Source organism: Diadema antillarum, unplaced genomic scaffold, assembly GCF_040938485.1.
Source record: "Diadema antillarum isolate AM-2024a unplaced genomic scaffold, OU_Dant_1.0 scf00000075, whole genome shotgun sequence".
Taxonomy (NCBI): Eukaryota; Metazoa; Echinodermata; class Echinoidea; order Diadematoida; family Diadematidae; genus Diadema; species Diadema antillarum.
The window spans coordinates 3,049,618-3,061,344 of NW_027270964.1; positions in this window are offsets into that span (position 1 = coordinate 3,049,618).

The following is an 11,727-nucleotide window of genomic DNA, read 5'->3' on the forward strand; positions in this document are numbered from 1 at the left end:
GTACTAGCTACCAACAAAGTTTTCACTTTCCGTTCCTCAATATGCGAACGCACCTCTTGAGGTAGCGAATTCTTAAACTCCTCTAGTAGCACAAGTTCCCGCAAATCTTCAACAGTATCCACGCCGACTGAGTGCAGCCAACGAGTGAAGGCAATTTCCTTCACTTTTGCAAATTCTCTGAATGACTGTGACTCCAGTTTTCTACTATTCCTGAATTTTTGTCTGTACGCTTCAGGAACCAAGGCGTACGCGTTCAGAATTGCCTTTTTTACTGTTGCATAATCCTGAGCTTCTTCGCGCGACAGTGAAGCATAAGCATCACATGCCTTTCCCTTTAACTTAGTCTGCAAAAGATGAGGCCATTTTTCTTTCGGCCACTCCATGCTATCCGCCACCTGTTCGAAATGCAGGAAATACCTATCCACATCTCCTTCATCGAACTCAGGGACCATTCTGACATTTTTGGCGATATCAAAATGCCCACCACTGACGCTTACACCATACTCTCTCTCACCGACTTGACGAGCCCTTTCAAGAGAAACCCCCCCCCTCTCTCTCTAACTCAATTCTCGCTTTCTCAAGTTCAAGCTCTTTCAGACGTACTTCTACACTCCCTTGCACATCACCAGGGGGACTACCTGATATGCTATGCAATGCCTGGAGGGGAAATACTTCTTCATCTACAAGAAATTTAATTGTCTGCTGTGTAATCTCTGACTTTTTCATTGTGCTCTTCACAGCAGGAACCTTGTAGTTTTCTGCAACACGCAACAGATCAACCTTTTTCAAGGTTAGCAACTCCTCAACTGTGGGTGAATCCACAAACTTCTCAATGGAAAAATCTTGATCTTTCTCCATTCTGCACCAATAATGTACAGTTAATAGTGCAACAAGAAAACCTGACTTCTCACCAGCCAGCCAGCTGAAAAAACCCTTTTCAATTGAAGAAAACCAGTCGCACTATAAACAATAACCCGTATGCTATACCACACAAGACCCGACTGGGAATAACCCGTATGCTACACCACATACGAACCGACTTGGAATAACCCGTGTGCTAAACCACACACGAACAACAATGGCATAACCCGTGTGCTAAACCACACACAAACCACCGTGGAATAACCCGTGTGCTATACCACACACGAACAACCATGAAATCACCTGTATGCTAAACCACATACAAACCACCGTGGAATAACCCGTGTGCTAAACCACACACGAACCACCGTGAAATCACCTGTATGCTAAACCACATACAAACCGCCGTAGAATAACCCGTATGCTGAACCACACACGAACCACCACGTACGGGACCAACGACCAACGTTTGACCAACGTTTCCACGCAGACACTACACACACGCAGCGTATACCCAGATTAAACCATCCTAAACACTACGCACGTGCCAAATTAACCCTTTCGATCCCGAAAGAAATACGAACGTGAATTTCCATCACGCAGACACAGAAAGACGACCGATTTACATCAAAATGTAGAACATATCACTCCGCGTCCATATCCGTACACACACACACTACGCCGTAAACGCACCATGCTTTCTCAAATCGTAACACCTTCACATACAGTACACTGTAACAATCACGATGCAAACGACATACGTAGTTGCGCGACGTAAACTGTATCGCGATCGCCCATGTCCACGACATAGCATAGAGTGCTACACACGCTACTCACCGAAATTCATCGGCCCAGCGAGAAAGAAAAAAAAAAACACTCCTGGGATCATATTAAACCCGACCAAATCACCTAAGTCCGCAGAAACCCTGCCGAACTCTCGTGACGTGCCCCCAATTTGTTACGGGAGGTTAATTTGGCCTAACGAACCATCATAACCACCGAAAATACCCAGACTCTCAAACAAGGTGTTTGGTCGATCTCGGTCATCTTGTCGAACTCTTTTATTTACATATTCCTCCGCGGAACAATCAAGTGCCCAGAAATGATAGTACAATGCACATGTATCCATAACAAACTTTAATAACCTTAGAAAGGATAATGCTATAGGATTGAAAATTTCAGCTATCATCCCTTCACTGTTGTTACTCCTGTTTTCTACGCATTCGTTACACAGATAGATTAGACGGTTGAATAGATCCTGTACTGCAGAGCCTCTTATTTCAGTTCAAACTTTTCCAGAGTGTATGCTTTCTTTCTACTATTATTTAAATAGGTTGGGAGAGTTCATATATATATATATATATATATATATATATATATATGTGACCGTGCACCTCAAAACGAACATAAAGTCGCACACACTGATTTTGCGTGAGGACTGAAAATAAGTGAAATGGGTCAACCTAGCCGAACTTGACTTTTTCATATTTTCTGAAAGAGCGGGTCTTCTTTTACATTATGCTAAAATTTGGTATCATAAAACGGGCAGGAAAGTGTGTTTTTTTTTTAGCAGTTTATCTCGAACATTTTTGGTAGAATAGTGTGATTAGGTGTGTCTTTAGAATCCCTTTTTCATTTCTGAAAAACCTTGTCCACACTCTTCACTTTCAACTAAAATAACTTATGAAAGGATAGTGCTACTGCTTTGAAAGTTGGCATTAATTATGGACAGAATGTGTTAATGAGGCATGTTTGATTTCAGTTTAATCTAATAATCCCTTCATTGTTGTTACTCTGGTGGCTTACTTCCTGTTTTTGTCCCATTCATTGCACAGCCAGCACGGTTTGGTAAAGATTAAGCGCTTGAATAGACACTGTACTTCAGAGCCTCTTTTCTCAGTTCACACTTTTCCCGAGTTTGTGCTTTCTTTCCAACAGTTAGATAGGTTAGGAGAGTCCATTTGATTTGAGTTATACATCATTTTAAAGCTTAAAGTCTGCTCTTTCAGAATATGGTCTTAACTAAAAATTCATGTCTGGCGACTTTTTGTTTGTTTTGAGGTGCAGGGACACACACACACACACACACATATATATATATATATATATATATATATATATATATATATATATATATATAGAGAGAGAGAGAGAGAGAGAGAGAGAGAGAGAAGGGGTCCCGACCGTGTACAGCACCAGTGTAGCCTCTTCATTATTTATTCAGTGCGAGAAGAAGAGCATTCGTGGACGTAGCTAGTGATCAATGGATTTATATAACTACGGATTTTTTGATGACAGAGTCAGTGTAGACTCATGTTCGTTAGATTTATATTGTCACGAGTGCAGCCATACGAGTGAGTCATGTTTGTATCATTTCACAGCCCTGATGAAGGTCTGAACAAGACCGAGAGCTTGGCAATAAACACATAATTTGATCACCAGCTACGTCCACGAATGCTCTTCTTCTCGCACTATATATATAGCGAAAACTTGTTTCCTTGTTTCAAAAAAAAAAAAACAACATATGTATACATATATATATGATATGTCAATATACATTGGACACATATGGATATGCATATTATATACATACATACAATAATACGGCACATTATGCCATCTACACAGTTATTGTAACGTGTGTTCTGTTTGTGGATCCTGATGAAGGCCACGACAGACCGAAAGCTCGACTAAAAGGGAAAAGAAGAGATCAACACATCCGCCTTTTTATTTGATTTCTTCCCCTTATTATGCTCCACAATGAGACACCCCGTACGTTTATGTCAGGAACAATCTCTCTCATTCTCTCTCTCTCTCCCTCTCTCTCTCTCTCTCTCTCTCTCTCTCATTACATATGTAAGACTTTAGTTTGGAGGCTTTTTTAGGCATATCTGATTTACCTCATAGCCTTTTACGCAGTTTGCGATACTCATTTTCGTAGTGATCACGTCGTCTTATAGTCACGTACTGCGGATATGATATTCTCTACTTTTTTCGTGAAAGAATTAGCAACAACTGTACCGCCTATGATAAGCAACAGAGTCATTTGATAAATTAAAATAATGAAACTAAGATATCACCTTCAATCCACACTCAAGGATTGCGCACATCCTTCGTCTGTGGTCTAGCGAAGCATAGACTTTAACCTTGACAGTTAAAATCTCATTGGTTGTAGCAGCACCGTCTGATATATGAGTGTGTCAAGGCACAAGTTGTCAATCGTAATCATGGTGATTTTACAATTATTCCAAACAAAACATTCCACGCTTCACCTGCAGCATCATCTTTGAAGAGAATCATGAGATTTATGGAATGAAAGAATTTCTGATATTCCAACAAATCATCCTTCATCAAATTCACCTCAAGCATGGCATGACTTACTTTAGATACATAAGTTGCATGTGTGTACATAATTGTGTGGGGAGACTGGGTCTAGTTGTTACAATCTATTTTATTCTTTTTTTCATGTTGAGGTCTTGACCTGGTACTTATACAATGACTTCAAACATGTATGTTTAATAGGCCAACACACATTCACACACTCATAGATCAGACGGTGCTGCTAAAACCAAATGACATCTAAAATATACTTCTCTAACCAACTTACTATCATTAACCGGAAATGTTAATCTTCTTTTAAGTGACCATGAAACAACTTGACCCAGTCTTCCTGATAGAAATCTCCTTTTATGGCATGAAATGGTCGCTGAGTTGGGCTCTCACATGTTTTCTAGTAATCTAATAAACGATAAACTGAGGTTTACTCCCCTTAAAAGTGACCATACCCATGCAAATGTTCCTTCTATGAGTGGAATTTGTCTGCATTCTCCTGCGAATTAAAAGTAACAAAGCCCAGGATTAGTAGTTTATGGAAACGTGAGGATTTTAATCCTGGTGATGGAAATCGGAAATTAGTTAATTGCCATGTGAAATCGCAAAGTTATGTGTACACTGGCAGTCCGACCCATTGCCTTTGATATGTTTGATGTCTCTTTGACAGAACTTCCACGACTACACCATAATTATCTCAATCAACAGTTTGCGTGGTCTAACAAAATGATTGATACACCTGTCTTAATGACTATGCACATTATGACAGTTTGAGGCAGGACTCGTGCGGTTAATATGGGCAAAATGTTTTCTTTCGTCAGATGAATAAATGATGAAGACATGACGAGATCTTGGATCTTGACAACACCACTGTCTACAGGATTTAGGCATGATTCCAGCAAAGACATAACGTTTTCAGAACGTTTCCTAAACGTTTTTTTTTTTTTTTTTTTTTTTTTAGGTTCCGTACGTCTTCGTATATTGACGTTTTTAAAACGTACATACAACGTCAAATTTGGGACTTAGTATTTTTTCCCAAAGCTTTTTAGCCCTCCATGGACTATTATATTGTCTCCATATCAGCATAATACAAAACTCAAAGCATTCAACCATGGTCTCCTTTTTTTCTTAACATTTCTCTTATAAACATTTACACAAAAAAAAAATGTTGGAGTGACTGCCATTTTAAACCGAACTTGTTGAGAGTACCCGATACAGAATAAATATATCTCTTATCGGCATAATAGTCAATAATTTTTTTCTTTATAGAGTAAAACCTAGGGACTTTGTTTTTTAACTTTTGTACGAACAGTTGTTGCTTAATCAAAATCACAACAGAATTTAGAGCATCGTTTCTCTTCTCTTTAAAACCAAAAATGATATTTTCCAGACTATATTTTATCTGTGCTCTAGAACCTTCATTTATCCATTTTTCAGTTTCGTTCCAGATTGACTTACTAGTTTCACATTCATAAAAGAAATGTACAATATCTTCCAAATCTTCTTTACAAAACGAACATTTGGCACTACCAACTTTTTTTTTTCATCATATACAGTTGCTTATTTAAAAACAAAATCCTATTTACTATTTTATACTGAAAATATCTCAACCCAATGTCCACAGCAAAACGAATTATCATAATTTTAATTTCTATTTGATGTCTACATCCGTTCAAATTCATCATAAGATGGCGAGATTTTGGAATCTGTCATGTCCACATCATGTGGGAGAGATGATCCCATGAAAAGATCGCATATCCTGCCTGTCTATACATTCTGCCGAAGAGATGTTGAGATGACTATATTTCGGATCTCAGGAAGGGGATTTCTCCTCTTCTTACTCGAGCTCCAGCGATGAACAGAGGTCGCCGTTATCGCCTGAAACACCCACGCCAGTCAAAAACAAACATGGAAAGGCTGCTGCAAAAAGGAAAAACAAAGGAAACAACACAAGCAAAAAAAGATGAATGTAAAAGAAAGCGTGTATAAGTAATTATGGCTTATAAACTCGAACACAACACAATGGCGAAACATATAGATAACGACAAACGAAATGTAATTTATGGAAAAGGAAAAACAGAATAGTGAATGACAAGGAATATCTATTTCATTTTGTTTCCCTTAATGTAAGGGGAATGCGTGACCAGATGAAGTGAAAGAAAATATTTACATGGATTCATGCACAGAAAACTGATATTGCATGTCTCCAGGAGACATATTGGACTAAAAACATGGAAAAACAAGTGGTTAAAGAGTGGAGTGGACGAACATTTTTCTGTAATGGTTCAAATCATGCCAGAGGTGTTTCGATTGTATTACGTAAGAACTTACCTGTAGAGGTTATAAATACTTATTATAAAGGTGATGGAAGATTTATTGCTCTCCGGTTAGGTTATCATAAATGTTTCTGTTTACTCGTAAATATATATGCTCCTACAAAACCACGAGATAAACAAATATTTTATAGAAATGTATTGATATGGGTAAAAAAGATTAAGAAAGTTAATGATTTGATCATTTGTGGAGGAGATTGGAATACACCGCAAAACCCTCAATTGGCTATTAGGGGCGTTTCTCAAAAGCGCAAGCTTCTACAACCCTTTCAAAACTTTATTAAAACAAACAAATTGACAGATGTGTGGAGAAAAATGTATCCCCACAAAAAACAATTTACCTGGCGTCAAGTTTCTTTTTAATAGGCATTTATTCTCGCCTTGATTATTGGCTGGTGACTTCTTCCATATATGATTTTGTACATAGTACTGATATTCGTCCAGCACTGAAATGTGATCACAACGCAGTATCGCTCAAGTTGAGAGTTTTAAGCACCTCTCGGGGTAAAGGTTATTGGAAAATGAATAATGCTTTGTTATTAGATGAAAAGTTTGAATATTATATTAAAAATTTGATTAAAAAAGTGAATATGGAGTATCATAATGAAAATGCACAGTTGAGATGGGAAATATTTAAAATCAAGGTTAGAGAAATGACAATTAAATATTCAAGAGGTAAACAAAAATTGCAGAATGAGAGAATAACACATTTGCAAAAGAAATTTTCAGATTTAAGTGAAATAGTAGATAAAAATGGTAAAAGTGAAGATATTCAAGAAATGAAAAATGTTCAGAAAGAACTGGATGAGATATATACGCACAAATGTAAAGGTGCATATGTAAGAACAAGAGAAAAGTGGATGGAGTTTGGAGAGAAGTCAACCAAATATTTTTTAAAGCGAGAAAAAATGAATGGAGTTAAAAAAGAAATTGATTGTGTTATTGAAGATGGTAAAAAGTTATTTTGTCAAAGCGAAATTTTAAAAAGCATGGTGAAGTATTATGACAAATTATATTCTGACACAAATATTGTTGATGATAATGAATTAGATATTTATTTGAAAGGAACAAGGTTATGTGAGTTAGATGAATTGGATGCAAATAGTTGTGAAGGAATGATTACAGAAAAGGAATGTTATAAAGCTGTTATGTCTATGTCAAATAATAAGGCACCTGGATGTGATGGGTTAGGGATTGAATTTTATAAATGTGTTTGGATGGATATAAAAGATTTATTGGTTGAAAGTTTAAATGAAGCTTATGTTAAAGGTGAGTTATCTGAAAGTCGAAAGCAAGGGGTTCTCAACGAATGTTAGATAATTGGAGACCGATATCATTGCTAAACACAGATTATAAGATAATTGCTCGAGTTATGTCTCAGCGATTGCAAAGAGTTATTCATAAAATAGTTTCATGTGATCAGACTGGTTGTATAAAAGGGCGTTCAGCTGTAGATAATTTGAGATTGATTCAAGATATTATTGATTATTATCATGTACTTAAAAAGGAAGGTATACTTATTTTTTTGGATTTTCAAAAAGCGTCTGATTGTGTGAGTCATAAGTTTCTTTTGCAGGTTTTAAAAAGATTGAATTTTAAAGAATCATTTATTAAATGGATAGATGTTTTATATACAGATGTAATGACAAAGGTTATCAATAATGGATGGGTTACAAATGTATTCAAGATTAAAAGGGGTATTAGACAGGGTTGCCCCCTATCAGCGTTATTATTTGTTTTAGTAGTTGAAGTAATGGCAACACGTATACGCTCTAACATTAATATACACGGTATTAATATACCGGTTTATAACGATCCGTCCCGTGGTGTTAATGATATACGTATTTCACAGTTAGCTGATGATGCTACATTAATTGTTGACTCGGTAGAGTCGGGTAACATTGCAATGCAAGAGGTATTAGTTTTTGGTGAATATGCTGGGTTACAGTTAAATTTTCAAAAAACAAAAATATTACCATTGAATATTAATATTAATGAAGTAAATTGTTTAGAAAATTTAGAATGGACAGAAGAGCCGGTTACATATCTTGGTGTTGTTTTGTGTCAGACTGAAAATGAATTTAATCGTTTGACTTGGTTAGTGAAAATTGAGAAAATTAAGCGAATAATAAGAATGTGGAGGATGAGAAATTTAACGTACTATGGAAAAGTTGTTATCATTAAATATTTACTTGTATCTCAGTTGATTTATCTTTCAACTTGTTATAAAATTCCTCAGAAATATGTAAAAGATTTGAATAAGATGTTATTTTCTTTTTTGTGGAATTCAAAAAGAGATAAAGTTAAAAGATCGGTTGTAATGAATTGTGTTTTACAAGGTGGTTTAGGAATGATTGATTTAGATGTAAAAATGAAGTCACTTCGGCTTTCTTGGTTGCCGAAATTATTAGATGCTAGTAATAAATCTTGGAAATATATATGTAAATTTGGTTATATAAAATTGGAGGGGTTTATTTATGTCTGCATTATAATTGTTCAGCTGCAGATATGATGTTATTGTGTAAAAGATACAAATTACCGGTATTTTATTGTGATCTTCTTTCTACATGGGCAAAAATGCATTATACAAATATATTTCAGGTAAATGATATACCAAATGAAATTATTTGGAATAATACGAATATTAAGTATTTGAAATGAAGTTTTATTTAATAAAGATTGGGTTGAAAAGGATATTATTCATGTTAAACAATTGATTGAATATGAATCATGGAAAAATCATGAACAAATATATGAAAAAATAAATTTGAATTCTTTGTTAATATCGTTTCAATATGAAAGAATTAAAAGAGCATTGCCACAGGTGTGGCTTGATTATTTGTGTAAAAGACAATGTACCCAAGATGTTTCGTTTGATAAAGAATTGTTTCAGATAAATACTGGGGATATAATTGAATTGATAGCTTCAAAAACAAAAGTTTTATTTGTTGTTGCTGGATGAAAAGAAATCTGAGTTAAGTGTGATATATTTTTGGAAAAAAAAAAACATTGCATATACCTCCAAAATTTGATTGGAAAGTGTTGTTTGATTTCAAGTTTGGAAAGTTATTCAATAATAAGGTACACTTGTAAAGCAATACAGTTTTAAGTTATTACATAGAATATTACAATTTAAAGAAAATTTAGTAAAATGGAAAATTACGTCTGATATGATTTGTAAGAAATGCAGCAAAGCTGAATCTATTTGGCATGTTATGTTATATTGCCCAGATACAAAATTGTATTGGGAAAAAAATATCAAATTTTATAGGCGCTTATTTTCATATTGATATCACTGTTAATGAGCGAATGATATTAACAGGATTTAATGTAAGAGATAAATCTTTGATGTTGTTGAATTTGATATTAGTTCTTGCCCAATATACGATTTTTCGCTTGTATATACTTAGCAATTATACAGCAAAAGCAACGAATGTTTACGCACTATTGACAGATTTTAGAAAGGAGCTCATTATGAATTTGAAATTTTTGGTTTAAAAAAAGCTACTTAATTTCACAGAGAGGCAACTTTGTGAATTACAGCAAAAGTTGGATCATAAGAATTATGTTTGATTACCTGTGGATGCACAAACTAATATGCTGAGTTGATGTTACATTCAGGGAATAATTTGGATAAAATCTATTTGAAGTATCAATTTATGTGATGATATGATTTTGACAATTAATTGTTCGCACCCTTATTTTCTATGTTCGTACATCTTGCTTTTTATATGTCTTTGTGAACTTTTTTAGATATTTGAAATGAAATAAAGTCCCTCGAAGGAGGATAAGGAGAGAAAAAATATTTCGGATCTCATATCCCAGCTAACATTTGGACGTTTTCTGAACGTTCTTGAAAAGTTCAAAGTTCGTTATTTGGACGTTTTGTCAAAACGTTTTCAGAATGTCTTTTTGTGGAAGGTTTTATGAATTAAAAGTCATCTGATCAGCTGTTTACAGGAAGTTGGCATGACTGGAAATATAATGTCCAATATTTCGTCATCTAATCATTCCGTTCTGCAGGAAGTTGACATCACCAAATCTAAGATCTTGTCATCCGATCATCTTTCCTATCGTATGTCGACATGCCGAGTTGATTATCTGGGTATCTGGGTGTGGCACTATCATGCTACCATAACATTAAATGATGTAATATGCGTATCCTTAAAACGCACGAACAGACGAAAGTTGCTCAATGACTGAATGAAAAGATTGTTTTCTGCAATCGCATTCAATCGCATTCAATCTTTCTTGGTTTCTCATCACATATAGACATGTCAGTTAGCATGTGTTTTAAAGTAGGGGCAGATACACTTCTTTAAAGGGGCATTCGAGACGATTTTCATAATTTCACATCAAGTAGTGCATAAATCGGCAACTCCATGTATAAATTTGTGGGATTTATTGTGGTGCTTGAGCAGAGAAACCAAGACTCTAATAATAAATTACACTGAACAGTCACTGTGTTGATGACATAGGAGCGTCACATATCTCAGAAATGTAGCAGTGTAATTCCATTACAATACCGCTTGCTGAATAAGTTCACCTGTGTGTAATTATGCATGCCTTTTTCTTTTGTTCTGCTTCCTTGAGCTCCATTCATGCATTCTCAAGGTGAGGCTACCATGTCATCATCTTTGTTCATTGCAATTTGTTCTAAATTTTGAAAACATTCTTATTCCTCATCCCAATCACTATAAATTCTGAAACTCTGTACTCGGTATAACTAGTTTGAAGTTGTTCAAATGTAAAAGTCTGAATATTATCGTGAGGTCCCCTTTAAGTTATCCCTTTTCCCTTTGATCATATTGACATGCTTCTGTACATACTTCCATTGCTCTTCTTCAAAAGAGTATCTACTCGACGGCGTTTAATATTGAATTACTTGACTAATGAGACCAATTGCTGAGATATCAAAGAATGTCAAAGAACATTCTCATCTTTCTCATTGTTTTCACCCTTTCATCTTTCTTTTATTAACTATTGCTTTCTTATTCTTGGGTAAGCTTCTAGCACAGTCTGAGAAGATGAGGGGGCGCTGTTTGCGTCTTCGCGTTCCGATGTGGCGTCTAGGTTTTTTCATCACCACGGCATTCTCTGCAATCATCGTTATAACGCTTGCGGTGATGTCCACAGTCTCTGATTATGCGAGTGATTCAACAAGTCATTTCTTGACTTTGGGAGAAATCGTGCCAAATTTGTC